At 48.2% G+C, this 21302-nt stretch overlaps 1 protein-coding gene across 1 annotated transcript in view; it reads left to right on the plus strand.

The window, feature by feature from the left end:
- Window positions 1-21302, plus strand: part of vn (membrane-bound neuregulin protein vein) — a 391821-nt gene that overhangs the window by 364829 nt on the left and 5690 nt on the right. Inside the window, exons 6-7 of the transcript XR_013034198.1 lie at window positions 16524-16598; window positions 17340-17703. The gene's annotated coding sequence lies outside the window, so the exon portion shown is untranslated. The remainder of the gene's footprint in view (window positions 1-16523; window positions 16599-17339; window positions 17704-21302) is intronic.

Below are 21302 nucleotides of genomic sequence, written 5' to 3' on the forward strand. Positions count from 1 at the left end.
AGCGCTTTACGCTCGCGATCGAGATAACTTTATTGGACGGCGACGGATAGCGAAATCCATGCGTCGACGTTCTGTCATCCCGGGGGACGTCCGGGCTGACGTCCAGAACGTCCGGGACGCCTCGAACGCGGCGTACGTGATTCCGAAGCCCTGATGACCGGCGAACGGGGTCACAATCCGACGCGAGAACGTGTCGCCGGTCACCGGTCGGTTCTAATTGGGGATCTTGGGTCTCCGCAAACGGCCGCGGTCGGACGTCGCTTTCAGCCGTCGCGAGCGAACGTCTCGAGACGCGGACGTATAAATTATCCGGCGGAATCTCCGCCCGAATGAGGATCAACGAGAAAATCCAGCGCAACAGAGCATGCCGCCCCGCGGCTTAAATTTACTCCCGCCATCCGATAACAGGCTTTCCAAACAATCTGCGCCGGCTCCCGAGCGATCGAACAAAAATCGATACGCAATCTCGTATCTCGGAATAACCGGAATCGATTTGTCGTGGAAATCGCGGCTTAGAAGCTCGCCAGCAACGTGCCGGAGATGCGCCGACCTCGAATATGCTCGATAATCTCGATACCTCAAAGTAGACTCCATTACGCAATTAATGCTCTTACTTCGCGACTAATTGTAGACTGTACGCTTCGCCGTGCACGAGAGTATACAATAACAAAGCGTAGGAGCCAGCGGATCCGGTCTTGTGATTATTTGGAACTTACGATGGGAATCGCAGAGCCGCGGGGTAAACAAAACGGGAGAACTTTCCGCGGGACTTGATACAATGCTGACGATCGCGAGAATCTGCGAGCGGGCTTTGTCGACGAAGAGGAGCGGCAGCTCCTCTTTAAATTGGATTCGAAGTATTGCCGTGATATTTCCACCGCGACCCACGCCCGTAATCTCGTCATTATTTCCAATCGCGTAAACTAACGGCCGTTCTCGCCGCGTCGCGCCGCGCCGCGCGTCGGCTCTAATTAGAAGGCTCCCACTCGAGGACTCACGCGCGACCGACCGACCGACCGAGGAGAGGCCGAACAGTTGTTTTTGTCGGCGTGACAACGCGCGGACTTCTCTTTTGATGAGGAAAAAAAGCCCGCGTTCGAGAGCTCGACGCATTGTCCGGTGGTCCCGAGAGCTGATCAGACGGGCTCCAATGATCGGGGATCGGGGATCGGGGATCGAGGCCTGGAATCACGACCGGTAACGACCAGCCCGCATAAATACATCGGCCAGCCACCGATGCGCTAATGAATTGCGTCGAATCACAGGGAATTTTCAATGCGCGAGGGGCCCTAACCAGGTCGACGTCCCTCCTCGTCCGTGTATCGCCGGCCAGATACAGAAAAGGGTGGAGGAGCTGGGGGCCGGGCCGACTGCAAAGGGGTGGCTGCATTGTCGCGGTAAATCGGTAAAAGGGAATTGATTGCTCTCCTTGTTGGCTCTGTCGCTTTTCCACCTCCCCCGGGGCCCTTGCCCGATAATCGAAATTTAACGGTGTCTGTCGGTCGACGAATCGACGATTAAGGCCGCCGAAAAACGTTCCCGCCCGACAACCCCCCTCCGCCAAGCTGCGCGCTTTAATTCCGCCGCTAAATTCCTACCTGCCTTGCACACCAAAATATCAATTTTCTTCGTTCCTATTAGGAGAAATTATATTTCTGCTGACGACGCGGAACGATCCAGCTCAATACAGTATTCCGCGTATGGCACGGCGTTCCATCATCGAACACGATGAAAAATCAGTGTGAAAATGTGAGTTTGAGGATGTACGAAATATGTCGGTCAGAGACAAGATCTGCAAGTGACAATTTTTTCATTTATTCATTTTCAAGGCACACTAGCTTTTGGCCAGTCTTTAATCAAGTAAGATACTCTAGTTACGTTTAAAAAATTATGTTTGGTAGGATATATAAAATATACCACTCGGTAATAAGGGCTACAAGTACTAATTGATAGTGATGGATCTTCGGTAAGATAAAAGTGAATTATGGAAAATAAGAATCGCGTAAAACTACTATTGTTTAGTAAACATTTTGTTCGATGAAGAAGAAAAGTCAAGCTTTGATTCTGCTGGATACACAACAACTCGGCAAAGAATTGGCAACAACAGATAATTGGAATATAAAGGACAATTTGTGAATAGCGACGTGCGAGAATTATCGGCCGAATAATTGCGTAAATATTTTAGACAGTTCGTGACAGCTGGAGCGCTCGATTTTTGAATTCGATCGGCCGGGAAAATTCGAGTACAAGTGGGGGCTAAGTGGAAACGCCCACGCCGCGCCGGTTCAGCTCCGGGTGGCGGCATCAAACTATGTCGCGGTCGGCTTATCCCTCGAAATTTCGTAGAGGGAAAACAAAGGTCCCTATTTAGGTATGATTTAATTAACGGGCAAGCCGGCGGGCGGGCGCACAATAGCGGATGCGCGTGCATAGGCGTGCTTCCCAGCCATCGTTCATCACGCGTAGAATTAATTCTCTGCCGACAATCGGCCACCCCTTCTCGAAAGCTTGTCCCCGAGGGTAACTCGTGAGAGCAGAAAAGTCACGAAGGTGGCCCAGGGGTATGGAAGCAAACCGAGGGAGGAAAGAGACGAGCAGAAGGAGACGGAGGCGTGGAGAGGAAAGTGATCGGTCTCTCCCCGAGGCTCTTCATTAACGCCTTAATTAGAGGCGAGTTCGAACGATTGTATCCGAAACGAACCACGAATGAGCATCCCGACAACGCGTCCCTCTCATTAGTCTTGTCGTATTAACCGCAACCCAGGGGCTCCTATTTGCCTGTCGCCCTTGCCGGTTTCCATTGTGCGATCTCCTCTGGCCGTGCCCGCTGTCGAATTAGGTCCAAAGCCAAGGCTCCTCGCTCGGCGACGCTTCAAAATTCGACGTTCGTCCTCCCTAACGAGCCCCGGGAACTCTACCACCGCGTTTTCCGTGTCCCTTCTTTCCACCGTGGACGAGTCGCGACAATCGTGACGGGTCAGAGGTACGCGCGATCGACGCGGAAACCGAAAAAGTTTCGTACGCCGTCGATAATTCCGAAATCCAGCAACTAGCCGAAAGTGGATTACTCGAGCCGCCGCTATCCACAACGACAATTACTAAGAGTTAATTCCATGTCAGAGGCCAACTTCGCGCCGCGCCGTTACAAAACTAAAGCGCAGAAGTTTGTTCGTTAACTGTACAATGTTGCGCTCTGTTATCCTGGCTGTATTCTCGTTAACGCCGAAATGGCCGATCTACAAGTGCAAAAATCGTGTGCCGCGGAAACAGCGCGTTAACACGCACAATTATGCGGCTAAAACTGTTCGTACAACTAGTCGATAATTTTGTCGAGTACGGTGTAATTATTAGAGCGCAGATTTTATGCATTGATGAGAAACGTGGTAGCGCGAAACAGAAAATAAGAAGAACATCGGAATAGCTTTCTGATAAATTTCGCAAAAATTTCTGATTCTGCTATACAAAGTCGAATTGAAATAAAGATCATAATATCCCTGTGAAGTTTTATATAAATTAATAGATAAAAGATTTTGCGTTTTTGTGTCTATGTATTTTACATGTTAGCCTCACATTATACAAAAAAAATGCTAATTAAAAAGAAATGCCACTTTGGCATGAACATGTATTGTTACCGTATCGGCGACGTATCCGAGTGCAAAGGAAGTAAATAATTTGTACTTTGCATAAAGATAAGCAGTCCGGCGATTACATTGTACTTCGCATAGCGCGTTCGATATTCGTTCAAAAAGCTCAAGCACGGAACAGATTTTTTCGCCAGCAACTTCCTCTATATAATAATACAATGGTCGGGGAGATTTTCCATTTTCATGGTCGGGATCGAGAGTTTCGACGTCGCAGAGGGTGCGGGAGCTGTCATCGTCGTTAACGACGCTTTGACAGCGAGCGTCGTGGAAATTCTTTCGGAAGGAAGCGGAAATTCAGGGGCGAGATCGTTGTCCGCGCCGTTGAACGCGCGCGGAAACGGGCAACAATGTTCGCCGAAATTTTGCCGAACGACCGTGGCTATACGTTCCGTGTTCCTTTTCGGTCGTCGCCGAACCGTACGAATGTGAAAAAAATCGTGGAAACTCCTGTGGAGCGTTGAAACCGTCGAACAAAAACGGGGGCCCGTGAACCGACGACTATTTGTTTGAAACGGTCGATCGAGCGGCGTGAAACGGGGATGGAGGAGGCAGAGGTGGAGGAGGAGCCGGTGCGTGTGTGCACGATTTGAAAAATTCGCCAATCGATAGAAATTTCGCACTCGATGGGGCTCACCTGTTCGCGCACGCACGCGTTGCATTACGTGTAGAAGCGACGCGACCCGCCGCGACCCGACGCGACCCGACAGCCTGCTAATAATTCATCGGCGACCGGCCGATACGTCCAAATCGAGAACGTAGAAACGCGATTGATAATAACGCGACGGCCGCCTGCGAAAAATGCGACGGCGAAAAACGATTTTCGCGTCGAGTTCGTTAATACGGCACAGGGGAAATATTTTTCGCAGCTATACACTCCCGAGGCTGAGCATTAACGGCTGATCTACCGTTCGCCCTAATTCGACGTATTTGATTGGATCGCCGGATCTCGTTTCGAAATGATTGGAAGGGGAAAGCGATCGCTTTGCTGCTCGAATAACGTAGCATCTTGACTGCACGAAACTACAGTAGAACGAGACGTTCGGGAACGGTCGCATGATGGCCATTTTTGCCGGCGGTGCTGCTTCGTACGATTCTGTTGACCGACTGCGAATGTTTATATTAATCTGCATTCTTGTGAAACTGTGAAATGGGATATCGAAAAACCGACAGGCGTCGGTACCTCTGGCGTTTCTATTTCCAGTCACACGAGAAAAATGAAGCGATACTAGCCACCGACGGTATCGAAGCTTTTTATTTTCGGATTGTAGAACTGCGCGGAACTGCGGGTAGTATTTGCCACTTGCACTGCGACTTCTTTTACAGTCGCGTTGATTTTCAGTTCTTCAAGCTATTTCTGCTTTTCATTTCCAGGTGTACGACTGGACCAGTCACGAAGCGTAATTCATAGCTAGACTGCGGGTTTTATGAATAGACGGACTAGAAAACAAGAGTGACGTCCGAAAAATTAATCATTACTAGTACAGTATTTACGATCTATCAAAATGAGTAAAAGAAATAAATTAATTGTTACGCGGAGTTCCCTTTTTTCGCGGTTGATACAAATTTTTCAATTTAATTTTTTCAATCTTATTAATTTTCAATTAATACTATCGGTGAAGCTGCATGTATTTTTTGTCCTCGAGATAGCCTGATTATTAAAGCAAATATAAGCCTGCAATTTTTGCAAGAAATCTAGACGAGTCACGTGGCCATTCCCTTTGCACTGCGATTTCTTTTATATAACTACGTTAATTAGCAGCTCCTTAACATTAGGTTTACGAAACCCATCAAGATAACGTGTCACTAATTTTTTAATTTACAATTATTTAGATTGTAAAGATGCATCTGTAAGTTATTTATTCAATATATCTTACTTGCGGCAAATATTACAATGACGGCCGTTAAGAGTCAGAATAAATGACTTATTGTTGTAAACTAATATGGAACAGCTGCTTTTAGGGCTCCGTAAATCCAGCGTTAACAATTTCTTTAATAGTAACCAGAACGTTCATAACAGAAGAATGAAAAATTCGTTACGATTTAGAAAAAGATATTCAACGTTTATATTTAGTAGATTATGAATGAAATCTTCTTCATCACGGATCAGATTTATCACGTCACAGTGCGACCGGTTAATATTGTTTTATAAAAGGGTCGTCCATTCACCAAAGAATTAGCCGTATCTCGAGCGATCGAGGTCGCAATACGGGCGTCCCAGTTTTACCCCATAATTGCTGCTCAGCCAACAAAGGGGTTAAAGTTAGAGAGACCTTGATGAACGAGTGAACGAATTACGCCGGTCCCGGCAACGACGAGAAGGACTCCATTAATAGCGAAGGGATCGAGCAATGACAGGGAAACGATTCGGGAACGTCAGCGAAATGAAAATTGAATGCAGTGCGTACACACGAGCCGAGCCGGAGGGGCGGTCGATCGGTTGAATTCTTAATAGCGGATGAAACTTTTAATATTCGTGTAACATTCAATCCGGGATTGAACGATCGCCGTTACGATATATGGCGGGCGTATCGTTATACTCGATGGTGGTAACGAATCAATCGATCACCCGGAAATCCGTCTTCCGATACGTTATCCCGACGGACAGGAAAAAATCAAAACAGCCGAGAAAATCGAATAGGGGGGCGAGGGGGTGACGCAAGAGAAAGAGAGAGAAAGAGAGAAAGGGAGAGGGATAAAAGAGACAGTAAGAGAGCGAGACAGTGTGATAAAGGGAGACAGAAGTTGTTTTCGCGCGAGTGCCGGTATCACGTGCGAGCCGTGAAATTATGCCGGCGCTGTGCACACGTCGCGTCGGCCGTGACGACGCGGACGTTCGCATAATCGAACGGGAGGACTGTCGTCCCCTCGGCGAGGAGCGCGGTGGCCACCGCCGCGTAAAGCGAGTCAGTTGGGATGCAAATCTTCGACCGTTTTGCATTTCGTCGCCATCCGGCTGCCGGGGAATCGCGGCCGATCTCGTCTCCTCCTCTCCTCTACTCCTCTTCTCTCCTGCTCTCCTCCTCTCCTCTCCTCTCCGGCTGCTCTCCTGTGCAAGAGAGCGTTACGTCGGGATATCCCGGGCGTCGATGATGTGCCGCGAAGGACAACAAAGGCCACGCTATTGTCCGGCCAGCCGTGTCATCGATAAGAACGCAAGGCGAGAGAACGCGCCTAAATGCAACAGTGCCGCCGTGAAAAAAAAAGTAGGAAGATTCAGTGTCCGTCGACTGCTAGCTTTTTCGTCGGTCACGTTGAAACCGTGGGTAAAAGTAAACGGAATTGAAACTGGATTTATGAGTCAGTAACCAACGATTTTTGCTAAAATATTATTCGTATGCGACTATGCAACTAGTCGTTGACAATCGGTAACTATAAAAACAGACAAACGGTATCTCCTCATCCCAAATTGTCCATTTTTGTGCACAATCTGAGATTAATTACCGTTAGAGAGAAATTACCGTAAATACTGAACTCTGAATGTATTTGCCCGCAATTCTGCGGACTGGATACGTAAGCCAGATATCCACCGGAAATATTACATTCATTAGCAACTGTGCCTGAGTTTGCTAGTAAATTTGATTATCCCGGCGTGCATTTGTTTATGGTTTATCACATTATATTAACCCGCGGCGCGGGGTTAAGGAGTAATCCGGGATAATCCGATGAACGCACGTGCATTCCTCAGAAATATTCGCGCAACAAATCCGTCCGCGACCTCCGCCCCTTCAGCACGTTTTAATTCGATCGTGTTACGCGCGCACATTTTAAACGACCACGTCGGATCGACTGTATCCCCCGCAGCACCGTGACGAAGAAATCAAAGATCCTCCGACCCGCGCTATGCGCGGTAAAAAGGAAAAAAAGGTGACCTCTTTCTCGCGGAGTAGGGTGCGGCGGTTAAAGACGCAATCGTCTGTGCAAAGAGCAGCGTTGATGCTCGACTCGCGACAGACCGTAGGTTCGCGTGAAACTGTCCCGTAGCGAAGGGGTTAAAGCACAATTACGCGGGTGGAGCGGCGAAAAAAGGAGCAACAAGTATCCGAGAGAGCTGGCGGGAGTGGGAGGGAAAAAAAAAATATCGCGCGAGGCGAAGCGACGCGTCGTTGCGAAAAAACGTTGCCGATGGGGCTGCGAGGCGGCGCGAAGCGACGGGGGTGGTAATTGCGCTGCTGCGAGCGCCGCGAGGGACGAAACGAAATAATTCTCGGACGCAAAACAAAGGGGGTGGACCGGAACAGGGGGTTGGCGGTGTCGTTCCACCCCTTCTCCCTTCTGGCCCGGCAGAAAATCCGAAATGCGGATAGAAAGCGCTGTTAGCCCCGCGCGTGCACACAATCGCGGAAAGCAAGGCAAATGGGATGTAAATCTTGGTTCGCTTTGCATTATGTCATTCCGGTTGCGGAGGTGAAACGGTCGTAAAGCGTGGGCGCGGTGCGGGATTATGCGAGAGTGCGTCGCACGGTGTGGCCACGACGAGCCCGGCGCCGGCTTTTACGAGCGACGTCCTCGCGTGAAAATCCGGCTGCAGCTAGTCGCTTGTGCGACCGTCGCATTACGGGCACGATCCCTCGATCGGCTATACGTCCCGCTGTCATGCTTAGGCTTTCAATTAGCCCTCTCAATCGCTGCGTCTTGCTCCATCAATCTTACCGGCGATTGTAGTCGTCTAAACGCTGCCAAGAGACGGTTAATGCTGTTCTAAAAGATTTCGCGTTGATTTTTCCTTCGTTTGCAAGTTTGACTGACATAATAGCAACCTCAACATTTCCATGAAATTAAAATACTTTATTGAACGTGGACGCCGAGGAAGTTTAGGGGATATATAACGATCTACGTTTCTATTTGCTTGATGTTGAAATTCTGTTAGCAGAAATATGTGTATTTGGAGGACCGGAGATCTAAAGTCGCTTTGAAAAGAGAGAAACTATGTACTAGAACAACGTGAAATGTGGCATGCACGACGAGGTTTTTGCTTCCATTCATATCTATATATATATATATTTATATGAAACAGAAGTTTCTGCAATGATAGCAATCAAGAATAAATACAGAGCAAAGTGTAAAGTTAAATTTTATACGTTGATTTTCGTTCTTCCTTTTATTTCTAATAAATGAACTCAAATGGATCAAATTCATTTATTAGAAATAAAAGGTATAACGAAAACCAACGTATAAAATTCATATATCAATCACTTTCTCAATATTTTTACGTTTTGTGGATCCTAATAAAATTAGACACTGATGCGGCAATCAAACTATTAAACGAGTGTGCAATCACCTGGTGAACACTTTTTGTATCTCGACACGTCGAGTGCCGCGTCAGTTACAGATCGGTGACACGAATTTTTAACTAGATTCTGGAATTCATTTCTATTGTAATATTTTCGAACATACGAAATGTTACCAGGATTTTTGGAATGCAAAACAGCTGTACCAATGGTTACTAAATTGTCATTTTCTAATTTCGGTTTCACCGATTAAGTAACTTTGATATTATAGAAATTTTAGAGGTTGATATTCAGCAGTTAACACATTAAAGCTAATTACAGTTATCATATTAAAGGTAACCGCAGTTACTCGTATAGCACCGTTTCGAAACATGATCAGAAAGCTAGCTGTATCAATTTGGTCGTGATTGGTCGAGATTTGTTAGTACGAATGTTGTTCCGTTCTTCAAAGTCTACACAAAATTTTGTTCCTCTCACTGATTCTTCAGTATTCGAATAAATATACGCGCGCTATCACAGTCTATCACTTCAAAGATATTGTTACAACCGAAAAATATCTAAGCATCGTAACTGTGAAGAAAATGGTGCAGCAATGGGTTAACCGACGCTGTAAAGGGTGTGGTTTCTTGGCACCAGACACCTACAAAGCCGAACAGCTTGCACTATTCGCGCTTGCTTCTTGAGCGACGATAACTCCCGAGCTACGTAAAGATCGACAAGGATTTTATATTTACCACGAGCGGCATCGGTTCGCGTTTTACGCGGTGTCGTTCCGTTGGAAACACGAATATCGTGGCATCCTCGGCAGCGATATCCCCGTAGTGTTTTCGCATCGCGCGTAGTAACTCGAAAGAAAGAGAGAGAGAGAGGGAGAGAGAGAGAGAGAGAGAGAGAGAGAGAGAAAGAGAGAGAGAAAGAGGGAGAGATAAAGAGAGAGAGAGAGAGCTGGCGAAGGAACGCGAGCGGAATGACGTTTGTCGAATTGTTACGATAAATTTTTCCGCGGTCCTTTCGACGGTGTCTAACCGGCGGGTTTAAGCCGCGACCCATCGCTAAAGTAGATATTTTATATTTATCGGCGGACAGTAACATCGATTCCGCGTTTATACATAGAAAAGGGTCGTTTCTGCGGAATCCGATCGCCTCGGTTTCCTCCAGCTCGTCCCGGGATAACACGATCGAGACCGAAACGGGAGACCGGGCCCGTTCCCGGCTTCGATTTTCCAAACACCGCTCGCGTCACGGGTTTCTGCGCGTCCACGCGGAGAGGTGGAGCTGTCGCGAGCGTTCGCCTCTTGTTTCGCAGCGGAATGCCCCTTATATCAGCCAGTCTACGACTTCCCCTTAAAGTAAACGGAAACTCGGGGGGGCACGTCGTTGCTGCGCGGCAAGTGTGTTTGGACAAAGTTATCCCGCCTCAGCTGGATAGATCTCGCGGTGTTGCTCAATCCCGCCAAGTTAAACGCAGCTAAATTAACCCTTCGGAAACCAGCCATGTGATTCCACGTGAGAAAATAAACCGAACGCGAGCGATACAATCCTCTCGCGAAACGAGACGAATCGTGCTTCAAAATCCACGAATCACGGACTCGGTTGATGCTGCCCGTAAAAACGTTAAGTCAGGATTAGAAGCGTTTGCTTTACGGATTTCCAATGCTGGCTACGCTCAAAAACCCGGGTCGCTTGTTCAAGCAATTTTTGTTCCGTGCTTTCTTTGATTTGACCAGCGAGCATCGAGCCACTCCGGTCTCGGCGATCGTCGATAATGTCCACGGGAAAAATACAACGCGACCGGATATTAAAGAGGAGGGGATCGCGCGCGTAGGCCGCGAAAGTCCCATTGTGCCCGGGCCGGGAATTCGAACAAAATGTCGCCGGTGCACTTCACTTAGCGAAACCGTCAAAAGGGCAATTACAACAATGCGCGGCTCGGTTCAGATATAGAGAACCGGGGAACGATGATGGATCCGGCCGGCGCCGGAACAAAAGGAACGAATTAAAACGCGCGCGATGGAAGGTCACTGAATTAAAATGTATGAGGAGAGAATCGCATCGGCGAGGCGGCGCGGCGAGGCGAGGCGAGACGGGTGGCCGCTCCGAAACGCGTCGAGGGCCCTCGATGTGATTGCAAAGCGCGGCGGGACGTTCCCCGCGTATTACCGGCGCCGAAACGATTAAAACGAAATTAATACGCGAGTTCGATTACGCGGAAAGGCATTTCCACGGCGATCGGCCGGATTTAATTCCCGCGTGCCGCGAAATCTGTGGAGAACTCGACGTGGACCGGCTCGCGGAAAAAATTCCCGATTTCTCTTTTCCTCCGATCGGAAAACGTTCCGACGGTATTCCGGCGCGGAAAAACTTGCCTGCGACATTCTTCCGATCCTGCGACCCTCTATCATGTGCGAGAAGCTTGGGATTCGCTGTAACGCGCGTTTCGAGGACGGAAATCGTGCCTGTTAATTTCCTGGAGAATTTACGATCAAGCAGAAAATCGTTAAGTCAACCTATATAGTCAATCTAATCAAGAATCGAACGTCGCAAAGCTATTCTAGAAAATGGTGTGCACGTGCGTGGACTAAAAAGATCGGTGTATTAAGGCCGTCGCACATTCGTCATCTCGGGTGCGATTAATTAAAATGTTTCCCGACGATTGAATTTGTTGCTGGTGAATAAATTGACTTAACAATGAACGTAATTCTAACAGTGACAATATACACTCGAGTTCGAATTTTGCTACATCACGTAGAATAACACAGACCGCACATTACGTCCTTTTCACTCTCTTAAATTCGATTTCCGATAATTTAATTTTGCTTATATCAACGTTCGCTTATGACGACGTAATTTCTCCGTCCCTTGGAAATTGTTGTAATCGTATTTAACTGTATATTTAAACCCAGGCGAGTTTACAAACTCTTTACAAATCTTTTTACATATCGTATCTCTCATTCCGTCGCTCACTCCCCCTCATCATTCCATTTTTCCTCTCTGTGACCTCTGATTCTACCATCCTTCCTCGTCAATCCAATCTCCTTTCTTTTCTTTTTCATTCGCACTTCCTCTCCTGCTTTTGCTTTCTCTCTGTCTATCAATCTGACTTTGTCATGCGGCCCTCCCCCTCCCCGTTTTCCGCTAATATCTTTTTTATCTTCCCATGCATCCCTTCTTCTTTCTTACATTTTTCCAGCATGTCATCCCGCGTGTCTGCCTCGTCTCCGCTTCTTCTGGACCCTCTAATATTACGAAGTAAATACAAACATTATAATGATATTAATGATTTCACACCTTATTTTAGATAACTTATCTTAATTAAGGAAGTGTTCGCGTTCTTATGGGCAGGGGTGTACATGGCGTGTACTATTTAAGATACGATAAAACAAGTGAATCTGTACTGTTTGAAGGAAGAAGGGCGAATGAATCTCGCTCGCTGTGTAAAAGCGAATTTAGAATTTGCAATATAAATGAATCATCCATGGATGCATATTCAATTAATCGAAAGTAGAGCTCGGCTCTATTTCGTTCTCTGTGCACTTTGGATGTTCACTTCGGAAGAAATGCAGATGAAAATAATACAGTAATTTCTCTCTAATTCGCGTTCAGATTGCGCACAAAAATGGACAGTTTGGGAAGAGGAGATACGATTATTCGAGCGTTGCGTCTCGTTTTTATAGTCGTTGACAATCGGTAACTATTGTATGAAAACCTGTCGCAAGGCTCGAATAATCATATCTCTTCCTCCCAAATTGCTCCTCCATCCCAATTGTCCAATTTACTGTATTTGCACTTTTCACTGCGGATGAAGCATTCTAAGTTCGCCTTAAGATACCCTGAAGTACATTCTGAATCCTACAGAAGCGATCCTGATGGTTTAGATGAAAAAGAAAGACCTAGTCTCTAAAGGTGGTCGAAAATCGGACATCGGTGTCGTATTCTCAATCAAATACCGTAATACACGTTCTGGCAAAACATGACGATTTTCGCATGCTTCGAAGAACATATCAGGAACAGATTGGGGTCGGTATTTCGGGTGAAGGAAATTAGCGAAGAATTTATCGGTTTTTCCAGCACAGCGTCTCCGTAAACGATGATTCCCTCTCTCGTGGAAAGCAGCCGGGTGACCGAGCCGCTGGCTAGGAACCGTCCCATCGAGTAAACCAGTGATAGCCAGCTACAGCGCCGCAAGTGCGATCTAGAGAACGCTTTATGGGTTTCATTAAAGCTCACGGAGACGGTATAAGGACATATGTCCCGAGAGGGAACTGTGCTCGGATGTAAGGAGACTGAGGATACGGGTTCGAGACGGTCGTACGACTCCTTGCTGGCCGGCGTCGTCGTCGCTGAGAGTACGCAATGTTTACACGACCGAGTGAGCCGGGCCGGACGCTTTCGTCGACAATGAATCCGCATTACGACGCCGCTCGACGCATTAAACTGTAACGACCTCGAGGATTTTCGGTGTCCAGCCAAGCGACCGCCGGAGCCAGCTAGAATGTACTGCGGGGCAGTGTATAGACACTCTGTGGGACGTTGCGTTAGCTGCGTTCAAATCCGGAGCCGAGAAACCACGCCCATTTTAGACTGTTCAGGCAGGACTAGGGTATTTTTGTCTTCGGGAACCTGGATCATCAAGGGAGCGTTAGACTTTGGAACGATAGAGAACATAAATTGGTTCTGTTGTAACTGGGAGCAAGGGTGTGACTCCCATTCGAGATACTCTACACGAGACGAAGGTACAGTAATGTCTCCCTAATTGTCGCCGAAATTGTGCACTAAAATAGACAATTTGAGAAGAGGAGACGCGATTATTCGAGCCTTGCAGCTCGTTTTTTATAATTACCGATTGTCAGTAACTAAAAAAATGAGCCGCAAGGCTCGAATAATCGTATCTCCTCTTCCCAAATTGTCCATCTTTGTGGACGATGTGAGGGTCAATTAGGGAGATATTATTGTATTCGGGGCTGGAGTTTTTAGGGATGACGATAGATTGTTGTTTAAAATTGGGCCCATCAAAAACACCTTATATAGGGTGACCCAGCATAGTGGTATAATCGAGACGGGGATGGTTCGACAAAAAAGCAAATCGAAAATAAGGAATAAGAATAATTCATTTGCGACATCGCTGTCGCGAAAATCGACTTTGAATAATCAACGAGTACGCGTGCTCGTAACATGGTTTAGATGGGTGGATCTCTAAAATTCATATGTCACTTATAAATAGTACTAACACCATTAGTATCAACATGATGTGCTGTGTCATTTATTTTTGCCTATGGATTTAGAGTGGATTTAAATGAAAACGAGACACATGCGATTTAGTTACTAACTTACTTTATTAATTGCAAAATGGTTGAAAATGCTGAATATTCTCAGCCTCGACTGAATGCTAAAGCCTCGATTAAAAAACTGTTGTCCCTTACTTTCGATTTGAATTTTTAAGTAGAATCACCCCCTCCTCGGTTGTACCGTCGATGCTGGGACACCCTGTATGGAACCTAAGTAACAAAGATTGCTCTACGAAACTCTATCCTACTTCCATCGAAACAAGGAACAACGAAGCCACGTCCACTCGGAACGCTACATACGCAAAGCCCCATATACATATATTATTTATGCCGCCAGCGGATTGGAGTCTCTACTTTAATACCGTTCGCGGGCATTGCCGGGCGCTCTAAAAGCTCGGACTGTTCTATAGAACGTTGCTCTCTTTATCTCGATCACGGGCAACGAAGCCACGCCTACTCGAGATACTCTATCGGAACAATGTTAGCCTTCTACCGTCATCGATGCCGAATTCGCGCAGTCCAGAGGAATAACTGGACAAGTTCTCGCGGGATACAACGGAGCCAGAAGTTATGGCGCAGAGAGGAGCCACCACGAGGTTAGATCGAAGAAGAGAAGGCAAGATTGCGAAGTGACGAGGCACGATCGACCTACGTGCCACGAACTACAATTTTGCGAATTGGCTGCTCGAGTGGCCAGCCAGCCGGTCGAGGTTATCCTCGAGTGGGAGCATCGACGAGCCATTGACGAATTCACTCCCGGAGAACTAGCCGGCATCTAGCAGCAGCCTCTTACTGGTCGGGTTAACCGTAATGCGATAGAGTTACGGTGGCCACGTGTATATACCTGCGGCCCGACCCGACGCGGCCCGGCCCGGCCCATTATATCGCTCTAGAACCCTTTGGGAAATTGTCTATGGCGGCGTGCCGGGTCTCGATCAACCGTGAAATGTAGTCTGATACGCATTACCGTGGCCAGGTTATCGTGGCCCCCAAGTCCTAAACACGGCTGGCGCGTAGCTGGCCGATCGAGCGAGCGAGATCGGGATCTTGGGGGTTGCGGATCTCCGTGCTGCTCCCCAAGCATGTGTTGCGCCCAGAGCGGGCCGCGTTGGGCCGGTCCCGAGTAATACCATCGCGTAATTTTTGGTTAATTGAAATCGCTTAATCCCACGAATTGGGCCGCGCATAATCCGGCTACGATGCAACGAATCGCGCTCAACTATCAGCGAGCGGGTTTGCGGGAAACGGGGCTAATAGATTGTTGCGCTGGGATTTCGGGGGATCGCGCTTACTTTCCCGACGATCGGCAATTCGCCGCGAATATTATTAACGGCCGGTAGCGCCGATAAAATCGCGGCCGGGAGCTCTTGGCCCGTACAAACGCGTCCTGCGATCCCGGCCGCGCGCGCGCTCGGATATTTTCAACGGGGGAACTTCGACAAGACTGTACATCGTTAAAGCGATTCCCAACGGCTGCGAGAACATCACCGGGCCGGAATTTATTGCGTCGGAGGTCCGGAAACGGACCGTTTAGTGGCGATCCCCAGGCCAAGTTTCCGTCGTAACGACGCGCCGTCGACGGTTGTCGGCGACCCGGTGGTCTCTGGGTACGAATGAAATTTCATTTCGACCGCGAGAGTCGGCTCGAAATATCGATCTGTTTCAGCGGGGCCGCCGCGCCGTTTCTGCGACCCCCAAACTTTGACTTCTCGAGAGAGGGAGGGTGAGAGGATCTTCTCTCCCTCGAATAAAAACACGCGGCACGGCGGCGTGAAGAGTTCGCGGGCCGCGGGGCGGGCGGAGGGGGAAGCGTTCTTCTTTCCCGTCGCGAAAGTTTCGCCGGGCCGCGGGTTAGTTCGACCCTATGAAATCGTCCTCGGAGGAACTTTATCAGGGACGCGCCATCTTTCAGCGGGCCCGTATAACGGCGTTATACGCTCGGCGTTAGGAGAGATAGGTGAAGCGGGAATGATTCACGAGCGACGGAAATAGAACTATGACCGTTTCTCGACCCCGTGTGCTAGCTCTCTCGAGTTCGCTCCTCTCTCGAGGGCCGACCAAGAGAGAGAGCCCTGAAGAGCTCGTAAGACGACCGCTGCTGTAGTACGAGACCGAATCCCGCGCTTTCTCGCAAAAACAGAGAGAAACAGCCGGAAAAAAGAATCGAAAGCTCCGCAGAATTTCCTCTCCCGGCTACGGCGATTCCTTCGATCGATTCGGGAACACCGTAGATATTTCTCTTATCGCGTAGAGAGGCCGCTCGAAACCGATCCGAATCGAAACGAAGAATCACCGAAGCCACCGAACTAACCACGCCTTTCCTCTGTTCGTAATTAATGGGCTTCTCTTGTTCACGCTAACGGAAGATATGGATAAGTTCTCTTCGTTCGCCGAGGACGTGACGCTCGCCCGCTTCTAGCGCATCTAGCGGCACTGTCAAGGTAAATTTCACTGTTAACAACGTAGTCTCTATGCTAACGAACCCTGCCCGCATCGATTTGCTTTCTAATAATATGTATGTTCCACGGAATGAGTCGTCCAAGTTTTAGAGTACCGTTACTCCCGTTTTGAGCGTCATTGCAAAATATTTATAGAATACCGGCTTAAATACTCTGCTTAACGTTTCGGTTACTGGAAGCCTATTAATAGGCTTTTTGCTGACCGCGCTATGTTTGAACGGAGATTAATCATTCGCTTTTAACTAATAACCTCGAAGGAGGTCGTCGGAGCCCATTGCTTCGGATAACTTGTTGATTTAGGGTACGAAGTATAGCAGAATCTCGATCATCCGAATTATACATAATTGCAGGAACGTGTAATAAAGATTCGGATAAACGTAGTTCTAGTATTTTCAACAGAGAGGATTTTTTTAATCGCTGGGAGATCCTCGAAACGCGAATTAAAGGGCAAACAAATTGCGGTTGTTGGAAAGGTGTCAGAGTTAGGTGACTGATTCTCTGCGTCGCCACTAATTCCCGATCAACCGCCGCGACGGTGGATTGTCTGGACAGAGATCCCTCGGAGATCCCTGGATCGTTCGACTCGATCGGGACGTTACATTGAACCGTCGCTCACGGATTTATCGCGGCGTTATCGAGCCCATCTATCCAGGCAATTCGCGGACGCGAGCGCACTGCGACAAAGACTAACCATCGATCTTCTTGACGTTGTTATGCTTGCAGCTTGCACATCGGGACATTCATCGTGTTTTGTTTTGTTGTAGCCTCACCCACATCCCTTCCCAACGCCACCCGTTCATGTTCCTACGTACGCGTCCTCGTCTTCTTCGCTCTCCTCGGGCTCTCGATTTCCCTACGCGGCGTCCCCGTTCCTCGACCAACCGGAATTTCTCGAGGGTTCGCGGTTTATTGTTTCCCGCGACATTCCCTCGTTTATTCCTCACACTTCTCCCATCTCGCGTCCGCGTCTCCTCCGCCCTCTATTTCTACTTCTACTTCTTCATCGTCGTCGTCGTCGTCGTCGTCGTCGCCGCCGTCTCGCGTCGAACTTGCGACGATCGTCCGGCCACGCCATCGATTCCCAAAGGTAAGCCAGAACCTTCCATTTCCGATTATTCCGTCGGCTTATCGTCGATCTCTCCCGACCGTTTCCCGCGAAGCAAGTTCTCGCAGTTTTAAAAACAGAACTTCGCGGAGAGCGAACAGTTTCATTTCAAAGGACGACCGCAAACCTATTACAAGAGAATTGATTGCATCAACTCTCAAGAAAAGAATCTCCGAGGTAAAGAAATTGCTGGAAGTCGCTTTCAATATCCTCCTTTTCCAGATCGTTTTGTGCAGGAGGATTGCCCAGCAGCCGGAGAAAATGAAAATCTGTTCCTGATAAAATCGGGGAAATCCGGTGTGCAACGATTTCATTATCGATGCAATTTTTATCGGATGGCTCGCTTTCGTTGACCACGAGACGCGCTTGTATTCCACGAAACGAGCAGATTAAAGCTGCGAGAACTTCCGACGGTGACAGCTATCGAACAGCGTCGAGGGCGACGCGAAAACATTCGCGCGGCGAAAAATCGTTTTTGGTTGTCTAGGGTTCCGCGTCGTTCGCCGACAGTACGGAAACGTTTCCCGGTGACCCGGCCGGAAGTAATTCGAAGATTAATAAACGAGGAACCCAATGTGTAATATCCAGCAGCTATCCCCGGAGTCCTTAGATAGCGGCGCATCGCAGAGGAGCGCGGAGGATTGGTCGTTTCGCGAGAGGGAACGCAGCCGGAGAGCAGACGGGAGAGACCGAGGGGAGAAGGGCGGGCGAAACGTTGGGAAAAGAGTGCCCTGGGATATGAGGTTCGCGATATCCGGAGCTCTTTCCTAACTCGCTGCTGCTGCAACCTCTGCAACCTCTGCACCGTGGAAAAAAGCTCGCTGGGAATAAAAAAGAGAGAGCGAAGCCCGAAACGCGAGCTCGAACGCCTCGCGAGAAAAAGGGCTCGCAACGATCGTCGGGGAAAAATCGTTGCCCGCGTACTCCCTGACGTTGAAAAGAGGCTTCGGGAAAATCGTTCGACCTTCCACGCACACGGTATAATCAACGGTTTGTTCGCTCGATCGTCGAATTACATCAACGCCGTCGAACGTTGTCGATTTTCGGATAACGAAAATTTAAGCGATAAAAACTGCACTGTATATAAACTGTCGGTTTACGAGATTTCACAGATTTGTTCTGGCGAGTTTAATGTTACACTCAGAATTTTTGCAACCTCGTTCGCGCGCCTGCACACGGTATTACGGGTCGACGATTTGTTCGACCGATCTTAAGGGAGAAGATACCAGCCGAGTATTCGTACGTTCGCGAATTTATTCAACAAAAACTACAACCCTCCGCTGAATAATACTTCACGCGTATATTCCAGCATGTTTTGAGGCAACACTGTGAATTTTTGCAAGTAGTACCGTTGAGAATTCGAAGAGCTGCAGTCGATGAAAGCCGCGCGAGCTCGTGGAGTCTTACGTATATCGTTGCGGATACTTCGCGGACGTATTTCTGGGATTGTGGGACATAGGAAAATGTGAGGAGAAGCTGAATTCAATGGGGACGGATCTTGAATTCGCGGGGAGTCTTTCGTAGCATCGTCGAAGAAAGCAGATTCCAGAGTTTTGTTGGATAGCCGGGCACCTATCGGTGGCCCGCGAAGATTTAGAGGTGTGAGACGGTTTGCAACGTGTGCAAGATACGCGCCCTTAACGCCACTATAATGGACTTGCAAACTACTCAACGCGCGGTAACCCGGCTAACTTAGTACGGTTCCAAAGCCGATGCGCTCTATACCAGCTATAGGACACACTTGCGAGTTACGAATCCGGGGACCGGTACAAGTGCTGACTATCGCGTATTAGGGAAACCGCGTTAGCGAAACTCGTTAGCCGGTCCCGGGGCCGTTGCGGAGTATACTCGGCGACGATGAAAAGTAAGCGAGGGAATTAACGACAATTAAAATCGCTCGATAGAAAGGGCTCCGAGGGATAGGTAATCGGCAGGGGCAAGCGATGCCGGACAAAGACCCGTTACACGAGCGAGCCCCGCGTCTGTTCTTTGACAATCGAAATCAATTACTCGGACAAATTGTAACGACCGTCCCTCGAGGGCGACCAGGGAGAGATAAAAATTAAATTTCCCGCTTTGTTTCGCGCGGGCGCCGACCGAGAATTATTTTTTAATCGCCGCTCCGCGACCGAGGCTGGCCGACGCTGGGCGTCGCCGATGATGATCGTGTAGCTGATAATTGCAAGCGAATTCGACGCGCGCGAATCGTTGGGTCGCCAGCTGGAACAAGAACGACCGGTCCCGGTGACTTTAACGATCATAGATAAACCTAATGGCCCGTGCTAATTAGAAGTAAAGACCATTATCGAGCCCTCAGCGCCCCGCAAAAACGAATTTGTCGACCGCATCTATTACTGATTCTGTTTGCTCGCACCCCGATCGTCGCGAGGATCAGCGCCGCGTTAATTTGCATATACGCCGACGTTTCTTTTCCCCTTTAAGCGGGGCTGCGAGTTACCGCTTCAAAAGATCCGACGGCTCCCGCATAAGTAAACAATATTTTACCGCACGAATTGCTGTTTTTAATTTCGATTCTGTGCTAGATAAAGGCTACGCTAACGAACTGCCTCCGACGATTCTTCTCGATACGTGGAAAGCGAAACGAAGGAGCTGTTGCCTCCTTAAGGCGAATTTAAACTTTCCACTTTAGATGTATTAATCTCGAATGATTTATAAAATGCAATCAAACATGCGTAGAACCTTTTACAATTAATTGAACGAACTAGTAGGAGAGTCGCTTTTCAAATACATACGAACGCGAACATGTTTGCTCGGTAGTGCGGAAAGCGTTCGAACACGATGCAGGAATATACGAACTATTGGGAGAGTATTGGATTTCTGGAATTAAAAAGTGCAGTGTACTTGGCAGTTTCGCTAAATATTGCAACTAGAGATCACGATATCGAAAGTGTACACGTGTAACGAATATATCCTTCTTTTTATTTTTGTGGATCACGAATTAGTTGCGCGAATATCTAACATTCGGATATTTAGTCATGCTGCGCGCGAGCATATCTAAAAAAATATAGATATTTCTAATACGTTAACTGCTGTATATTTCAATGCACGGCCCGTGTGTTATCCGTGCATTTCGAGACACATGTACCACGGCTGTATTAATTACACGTGTATTACAGTGCAACTGTAACCCGGACTCATTAATTACAAGTGTGCTTTAAATACAGATGAACTTGGGTATCTCTGGTTGCAACACAAGTTTGCCCCATGGACGTTAAATCATTTTCACCGAGGGCAGGGTAATCCGGGATCGATCTCGAAGTGTACGTGGCTTTAAAAACGGTGGGGTTTTCGATGGTTTTCGGGATGCTCGTCACGTAGAATCTCTGCAGGCCTCGGCACCGCAGGGCTCTTAAGCGCGGAGATTCAGTGAAACGGGCTAATTGTTACTTAGGGTCGTAGTTCGGATGGCTGCGGTAGAAACATACGATCTACGGTGTTCCGGCTTAATCATTCGCTACTTAGTCTAGAGTTATCTCTGCCGCCCGTTGACCGAACTTTCCTCCTACGGCGTCTGCTCCCCAAGGGAACTTGGCGGCCCCGATGCCCCCAGATAAACTTAA

This window comes from Megalopta genalis, chromosome 10 (assembly GCF_051020955.1).
Source record: "Megalopta genalis isolate 19385.01 chromosome 10, iyMegGena1_principal, whole genome shotgun sequence".
NCBI lineage: Eukaryota > Metazoa > Arthropoda > Insecta > Hymenoptera > Halictidae > Megalopta > Megalopta genalis.